Genomic DNA, 9,215 nt, shown 5'->3' on the forward strand with positions numbered 1-9,215 from the left:
TTAAATAATCAGAATAACAAAAATAAACATTCACATGTTGTCCTGGAAGAATCCTGGAGAACTACAATGACATGAAGAAGGAACGACTGCTAGACATAATGGGCAATAAATAGCCAGGTACAAAGACGTGATCCATGCAGTATGTCTGAAATGATCTATGGCATAGCAACGCGTTTGATAAATTACCCGACGTGGAGCTCCTCTATAAACCTCAAATCTATTTGCAGAAGCAACATTCAAAAGGCGGTTTTGGAGTCCGAATCCCTTTGCCACAATTTGCGCTGCGGATGATATTATACGTTCAAAAATACACCCGGGCAATTGATACATGTGGCCGGCTATTTTTTGACATGTGCCGAGGGGAGACTAGCTGGCATGTTTTGGCACAGCAAAGCGAAAGTGCCCATATAAAAAAAAAAAATTTGGACAATCTTGGAGAGTTAAATGTGTGTTTGGATGATAATGACCACAACCTGACAAGGAAACATAAATCATTGCAGCATAAATTCAAGCACAGGCAGAACTGAATGCTAACACGCTTGCTTTTCACACTTTCTAGCTAGGTGCTCAAAATTATTAAACTGCTGAATTAGATGAAAGTAGCCTAGCATTTGAGCTCGAATGAAAAGTTGTAATTCACATGCCAGGCCAGTAGTTGGCAATACTCTATTTCTTCTCCTAATGTCTCACCAAAAATCCTCTTGTAAATGTCCATTGTCGGAATAAAACTTGATTGAAGTAAATCTTCCAGAAACATACGTCTCATTAAACACAATCAGAACACAAAGTCAATGTTTATTAAATAAATCTTGTGGACTAACGGTTTGCATTCTTGGCATTTTCTCCAAAACGTAGCTAGAAGTGTTTATTTTTTTAACGATTAAGGCCGCAAACTGGAGTATAGACGCCATGCATGAGGTGCTAGCTCGCTTAGGTTAAGTTGGCGAAAAACTAGTAGGTACAAATTTTACACTGGTGGTAAAAGCACGACAATAAACTCCAATCAAAAACACAATAATATTGAACTACAAGAACAATATTTTTTGGTATGTTCTTTTTCGACTGTTTTTCAAATGCCAGAATAGCAAAAAGGCAGCTGGCCTTGCTTTTAGTGCATTTGATCATAAAGTATGCAACATTCTAACATCAGCTAGCTAGATATACACCAAAGGCAAGCATTCGGGAATATTTAAATTATGCTCGTTTAGCATTATTTTTATGGGCAACAATCAAGACTGCAACTCCATGTTCACAATTTGTATATAAATCGCTCATATAACAAACAAATTGAGCGATCACAGCTACCGTGCTAATGCTACATTGTTCACATGGGGGAAAATGTATTTAATCCAATTACAGACAAATAGTATATCATTGAATATGAATTTAAACAAATTGAAAAGATGAATTTGAATTTTTTGATGGATAATTTGTCCCGGGTCATGGTGAAGGGTTAGCATTTCATTTTCATTGTTTCTATTCCTTTTTGGACAAGCAGTACATTGTTTGAATACAGAATACTTCTCATGTCGTTTCTTTTGAAAAAAATTTCCTTGTAGTTTTTTTTTATTGTATGGTTAAAAATGAAGCTTCAATCGATAAATGGCTCAAATTTAAATGTGTTCGCCTTCGCCCAGCGACTTAACTTGAAGCTAACTAATGCTAACTGACAGTTTGCTCACCAACTGGCAGGGGAAAAAAAACAATACTGCTGCGATAAATTACAAAAACATACATACAGTAAGATAATATGATTGCTATACGATGTTATCTTTGCAAATGAACTCGAGCAAAAAGCTACTACAGGTTATTTCCCCGATAACAGCTGTCTTTTCAGTAGCTAGTTAAAAAATAAACATGACAAATTCTCCACCGAGCAGAACGTCTCGGGCTTATAAAGGCGTAAAAACTTTTCAAAGTTTGCCTCCTTTGTGTGTTTGAAAAAGACAAGGATCTGTTTTGCGCCGTCACGCCCGTGGCGGGGCCTCCCCGGGTGTCTCCTTTCATAGCCAATCGTCCCAAAAAGCATATTGATCTAATTACCATATTATTAGCGAGCCAACCACATCTGAGATAAACTCCCTTCCAAAAGCTTTTACCCGCATTGCCGCTGTTTTTCTTGACTAATCAATTTCCCAGGATTACTCCCAAGGCCGATCCACACCACCGCGAATAACGTCCGTGCTTATTTTGCCTTACAGCCCCACGGCGTATTCAGCCCAGTTTGTTGATCTTGGGCACGCCGCTCCGAGTTTGCCTCGCTTCGGCTGAGCCGTGGCTCGGGAACGACGAGACGGGCCCTGGACGCGAAAGCTTCGGAGGCGTCAAATCAGAATTTGGGACCTTTCCTCTGCAAAAAAAAAAAAAAGCGAAGAGGAAACATTGCGCCAACCTTTATTTTTGCAGCAACTTCCGATAGAACGGGAGGCATTCCAAAACGCTGATTCACAACCGCAGAGGTCGCTTTAACTAAACACGTGCAGAGAAAGGGTCAGAAGAATGAGTGCTGGTGAATAATTTCTTCAACAGGGAACAAAAAAAAAAAAAACAAAAAAACTTGCTTTCTCCTACTCCCGTGCCTTCTCATTACAGCGGTTCCATGATTTAAGTGCTTAATTCTTTTAACTTGATAATCAAATCAGTATTTTTATTTTTATATCCTATGAACAACAGAAATGACCTTGAGATTGTGGTTTGGTACTCAAAGCAAAAAAACAATCATTATTTTTATTTAAATCGATCGAGCAATTGCTAGCTTACGCCCATGCTAACCTAAGAACGCCCGATCTCGTCAGATCTCGGAAGCTAAGCGGGTTTGGCCCCGTTTGGAACTTGGAATGGAGACCGCCTGGGAAAACCTGGTGCTGGAAGCTTCTCTCCTCGGCTAAATGCAGAGGGGTTGCGTCATGAAGGGGATCCGGCGTAAAACTGCGCCAAGCAAATATGCGTTCATCTAAGATGACACGCTGTGACGACCCCTAACTGGAGAAGCAGAAAGGAAAAGAAGAAGAAGAAGAAGATTGGGCAATTGCTTGTATCGTAAGTCAAGGGACCCGTTTGAAAGGAGTCCTTCCATACAGTTCTACTTCAAGGCCGCAGCCACTTGTAGGTTACAGCGAGACAACAAACTTACTCAATGTGAGTGATGTAACGTTTACATTTGTGTTATCCTCAGCCAAATTCCTTATTCGTACTTTTTTCGGAGGGGTCAACTTGCCCCTCAGAGCGTTCACACGTCGGTTCAGTTGACCGAGAACGCACGACTGATTCGGAACATCGATCGGGATCCCGGCTCGAGCCGTTAGAATCCGGGGCGAACGAGATAAAGGGAAGCCTTAAAAACAGACATCTGCTACGATTTAGTCGTTCATACTTTTAATACACTCTGGAACCGCAGCAGTAGCTTGCCCAACATGCGGTGGCTAATTATTTGTCTTTGTTACATTTTGATGCACTTTAAATCACGTATGCGCATTGGGAAATTTGAAGTCTTGCCGTTCTACTCGAGCAACTTTGAGCCTTCACATTAAAAAAAACTCAATTTATGAACTAGTTTTTGAATCAGAAATCAAGGGTAATGCCTTTTTCAACTATTCATGTTTGGGAACAAAACACTTATAATATCTCAACTTTGTCATTTATGATATATAACACTTTCAAGTAATTTTGGTACAGATTTTTTACAAGAACCATGGAAATTGACACTCTAGATTTGGCTTCGCGGGCCACATAAAATCTTGTGGCGGGCCAGATCTGGCCCTCCGGACCTCAGGTTTGACACCGGTGCCGTTTTGTATCATCAGATGATGATGATTTTGTCACAAATTGAATTATTATTGAATCGACGGGTTACTTGTACTTTCTGCCATCTAGTGGAGTAACACTGTCACTGCCAGCTAGCTGATCAGAGACAAATGTACAGAAATCAAGAAATATTAATTGAAGGGAAATTACTATAATGTAGCAACAATTTATTATTTGTTCATGTTAAAAAGGGTCAATTGGGCCGATAACACAAGAACAAGCTCACTTGGCTATTTTTAGCGTAGCCTTCCGTGCTCGGACACCCGCTTTTTTTTTTGGACACATTTTTAATTGCGTCACCAAAGAAGGCCCGTCATAATTATACACCCACAGTCGAGCGCCTGGCGCGGAGAACGTGCGGTCGGTTCCGTGGGAACGTTGTCAGCGGCAGCTCGTTTTTCTGCTCGGCACAAAGCGTCTGGAAAAGTAAATCACATCATTGTTTATGCATCGATTCGGTTCGCCAGCGAGAGAACAATCAGAAAAATGTGCTGGCTGTATTTAATTTGCTGCTGGTAAATGCCAGCTCCTCCAAAACTTGTCATAATAACTTCATACATCAGCTGACAGTAAATTCCAACTCGCTGGGCCTGAGCAGAAATTGATTTTTTTGGCGTTATGACTCGTAGCGTGCGCGGCGTGGACGGAGCGTCCGAAAACTGATCTCAGCGCCGATGGAGTGGCACGTTCTTTATGGAGGTCACATCATATTTTGCGGGACGGCGGCCACCTTTCAACCCGCGTTTCATCCTCGCTTGCACCTCTCGCCAGTGACGTGACTTGCGTTTGATGTCGCCTGGCCTCGCCTCAAAAACCACCGCAGCGTACCTCCGAAGATGAGCTGTTGTTTGGAAAAGGTTTGTTCGTCGCGTAACTGTGCGAACGAACGGACAGCGGGATCAAACGAACAGATGTGTTGGAAGTTTAGTTAGCAGGGAGCGAAGTTTAAAAAAAAAAGCGTGCAGAGTCCGTGACAGGTTCGGCATTGATTGATTAAATGGCAAGAAAACAGATTTATAGAAGAAGGAAAAGAAGTTACGGACGGGTAAAATTAGAGGATGACTTGCTGGAGGTGAATGACAAAATTCACAAAAGGTGTTTGAACCATGAATGGACCAACACATTTCCTGGTTCGGTTAGAACTGGCATTAAGAAAGATGAAGACACCAACTGGAAAGGAGAGGAATGAAGATTAGCCGAAGTAAAACAGAATATATGTGCGTGCATGAGAAGGGCGGAGGGGGAGGAGATGGCGAGGGTGGACGACTTCAAATACTTGGGGTCAACAATCCAGAGCAATGGCGAGTGAGTGAGGGAAGGAAGTGAAGAAACGGGTCCAAGCGGGGTGGAACGGCTGGCGGGAGGTGTCTGGTGTTCTATGTGACAGAAGAGTCTCCGCTAGGACGAAGGGCAAAGTCCATAGGTCGGCCATGATGTACGGATTAGAGATGGTGGCACTGAAGAAACAACAGGAAGCAGAACTGGAGGTGGCAGAAATGAAGATGTTGAGGTTCTCGCTTGGATAGGATCAGAAATGAGCTCATTAGACGGAGGGACAGCCAAAGTTGGACGTTTTGGAGACAAGGTTAGAGAAAGCAGACTTTGTTGGTTTGGACGTGTCCAGAAGCGAGAGAGTGAGTATATTGGGAGAAGCGTGCTGAGGATGGAACTGCCAAGGAAGAAAGAGCAAGAGGAAGACCAAAGAAAACCTTGATGGATGTCGTGAGGGAAGACATGAGGACAGTTTGGGTTAGAGAGGAAGATGCACGAGATGGGCTTAGATGGAAAAAGATGACACGCTGTGGCGACCCATAACGGGACAAGCCCAAAGGAAAAGAAGAAGACGACGTCAGAACTGGCATTGAAAGAGTCCTCTACAAAATGCTCTTCGGTTTTCGATATCGCGACGCCAAGGCGACATCCAACAATGCATCAACACCACCTCGCAATCGAAAACGAAGTGCCCAGTGAGCTCACTGACATCACAAACGCTGAAAGACCGGAAGAAACACGGAAAGGCATGGGAATGGACGTGCCGTGGAAAACTTCATGGAAATTCCTCCAACCCACATTGGCGTCAGAAGTGGGACCAACACTGTCAGACAAAACCATTTCGGTGCCACGGAAAGCCCCCAGACTTTGCTTTTTCTTGTAAGAACCCACGTTGATAAAGTCTTACAGAGCCGGTCAAGACATTTGTGTCAGAAGCGGGATCAAGACTTGAAGACAAACTCACTTTTGGGGGGCACGGAAAGCCCCCAGACTTTGCTTTTTCTTGTAAGAACGAACATTCATAAAGTCCGGTCAAGACATTTGTGTCAGAACCGGGATCAACACTGGGAGACCAAGTCACTTTTTGGGAACTGCTCTTTCTCCGAAGAACACACATTCATGGAGTAAAGCAAGGCCGCTTGCTGCATCGGTGTCAGAAGAGGGACTAACTGCTATTTGTTCAGGAACCAGCCGCTTATTCTCTGGTCCTTGAGCCAAGTTCTCACAGAGAAAGCCACCAAGTCCCATTTTTCGGTGACTAAATGATCAAATTGAACCATGCCCGCCTGACACTGCATTCCTCTGGAGGAGAACACGGAATCGCTCATTAGATACCGTGGAAAAAAAAAAACACACCAAAGTGGCTCTTTACGTGTTAAACCCAGAGACTCCAGAACCCGCACCCCCTCCTCCATCGGCCTCCCCACATGCCGAGTCCTGTCTTTCGCAGCCAGACATTCTCCCAAATCCCGTCTGCGGTGCAGGACTCAACCGCAGAGCGTTGACACTGAGCCATACGGGTTAATTGACACTCAAAGTACCTGAATTTGCCTGTGCGGGGTTGTTTTATATATATATATATATATATATATATATATATATAAATATATATTAAAAAAAAAAGGAACTAAAAAGCAATGGAAACACCTCCACATGAATAGATGCTCTTTATTCCACCTGAATATATTGTTTTTCTTCCAGGGACCTTGCGGTCCAAAAGTGCTTTGGCCCAGTGCCTTTTGGCAATTTACCGCAGAAAATAGTGGAATATTTTGCTTGTTTTGGGATACGCTAATCATCAGTTTTCAGCGCAAGGCAGCGAGCGGCATTTAACCTGCCTGCCACGACGACTTCTTGGCCAACGAGGTCCAAGGCGGCACTTGCCCCGGCAATTTTCTGCAAATCGCCAAGGATCCCTTCTGCAGCCAGGAAACACGGCGGCAGATTTATGATGATGGAAGCTGAACCAGATGCTGACTACCGTACGTTCTTAGCCGAGAAAAATAAGTCGAAAAAAAGTACGCTGTTGTTAAATAAAGAAACCCCAAAATGAAAGCGATGCTACAACGTCGAATTTGGGCTGACTTTGTCCGCACGAATTCACGGTCAGCACTCAAACCAAAATAACTCGAGTAAAACGAGCGCTGTCAAACCTTTTTTTGTTTCACACAATATCAATTCCGTGCAAAAAAAAAAAAAAAAAAATCAATAATGGGAAGAGCATACATACACAATTGTTCTCGTTTGCTGTGAATAAATGTTGCAAAAAAAAAAAAAAAAAAGATAAATAAGACACAAAATGATCAAATTGCCTCGTCTGCCATTCGAAGCTCCGCTGAACTGCAAAACTAGCAAATTGTGAAATGTTCCCTGACAGTTCTGGCGTGAACGTATGAAGAGAACCCGGCTTAAGCCTCGTCTGTGGCCTGACCAGGAATTACGGGTCGAAATGCGAGCTTTTGTGGTGGCTCGAGCCAAAGTAACACAACAACAAAAAAGTGACAGAACATATGATGTCATGTGACAAATGTAACAATATAGCACCACATAACAAATCGTCATAATGCAAAGTAATAAAACTTATGAGACAGCCGAACATCGCGTAACACGTTGAACCATGTAACAAACGATACATTAAGAACAATCACTGGGCAAAAAAAGTTGTTTTTTTTTTTTTTTTTAGACAATTTGAAAAATATTGCAATGATAATCATTTAATTGTACCGCTAAATAAATGAATACATAAAATCATGAAAGTTTAATTGAAACTTAGCCATTTAGGAAGTTAATTGGAAGATTTAGTTTGCATTGTTCGGTCGCGTCCTAATAACACAGCGGAGCAAAAACATAAAGTAAGATAATACAATGCAACATAATCTAACGTTACGTGACGTTAAATGGTGTTATATAGCATAACATAGCATAACATAACATAATATGGTTAGTTTAACGCAACATAGGACAGGGGTCGGGAACCTTTTCCACTGAGGGAGCCATAAATGCCAAATATTTAATTTCAAAAGAGCCATACAGTATTTTGAAAACTAATGTAGGGGGTATTTGCATATTTATGTAAGATCAACACTTTTGGAGTGCAATTTGTCTGTGAATACTTTTAAAATAACATGACGATGTCGCTAACCAATGATGACAAAAGTACTTCTTACCATGATTCCGACTTCAGGTGCTTCCTGTTTTCGCTAATGGCTTGCAAGTCTGTTTCTGACGCGGTCAGATGAAGCTTCACGCAGGCGTTGAGACTTTCATCCGTAAATGTTGAACATAATTCAATTTGATTTGCAATCGACGGTGAACAGCTCTTGCCGGCAAAGGCGTCTCTTTTATTCGGTTGATGATCTTGTCTTGATGGGAAGTTGGCAAAATGTTTACTGGCAACGTCGAGTACGAATGCTTTCCATTCTTGTTGAAAGCTTCGGTACTCTTCATTGCTTTTTTGTCTCCGCAAAAAACGTTTCCATAATTAGTTGTTCTGACACGATCGGCGTTCGACCCTTCTGTGCCTGTGGACGTTGACTGCCACACAAAAACTACGGCAACCCTACTAGGACAAACTGCGTCTTTGCGTCATTTGCGCTGCCTCCCAAATTAAACTACGGCAACCCCACCAAGACAAACCTTCTCTGCACGACATATAGCACATGTACACACTGATTAAAACATAATAAAACCTAAAAAAAAAAAAAAATTATCAATGGATAGCGCATACACGTCAAGCGGTATGTCGATTGGTTGAAACCAGTCGGCCGCCATCTTGGTACTCCCAAAACGGGTGGAGGACACGTTTTACAGGATGGATTATGGCGGCGGGGGGGGGGGTTTCCCTCAAAGTTTGGCATGAAGAATTGAAACTGGTCGTTTGAGCTTGACATTTTTCCAGTTCTGGTAACATGAAGGATTCTTAATTCAACTTGGTAAGCCAAAAAAAGGCGAAGTACAAAGGAAAGACATAAACCACCTTACATATTAAATTGGGCCCGATTGCTGTGACATGTTAAGTTTTCCCAAAATACACTGTGAAGCACTATCATAACGTAGCACAAAAAACTAAGCATTTTTAGTCATAAAAACATGAAATTTGAAGTCAATCAGTTCGATATATTTTTGGGAAATAAGGAGTC

General features: G+C 42.2%; 1 long non-coding RNA gene across 1 annotated transcript; it reads right to left on the minus strand.

The window, feature by feature from the left end:
• Positions 1–775: 775 nt before the first annotated feature.
• LOC133509171 (uncharacterized) lies at positions 776–8,833 on the minus strand. Its single transcript, XR_009797244.1, has 2 exons — positions 8,244–8,833; positions 776–2,350 (listed from the first exon to the last, which is right to left on the minus strand). It is a non-coding gene; the product is annotated as an uncharacterized LOC133509171 (long non-coding RNA).
• Positions 8,834–9,215: the final 382 nt, after the last annotated feature.

The sequence above is a fragment of the Syngnathoides biaculeatus genome, chromosome 11, assembly GCF_019802595.1.
Source record: "Syngnathoides biaculeatus isolate LvHL_M chromosome 11, ASM1980259v1, whole genome shotgun sequence".
NCBI lineage: Eukaryota > Metazoa > Chordata > Actinopteri > Syngnathiformes > Syngnathidae > Syngnathoides > Syngnathoides biaculeatus.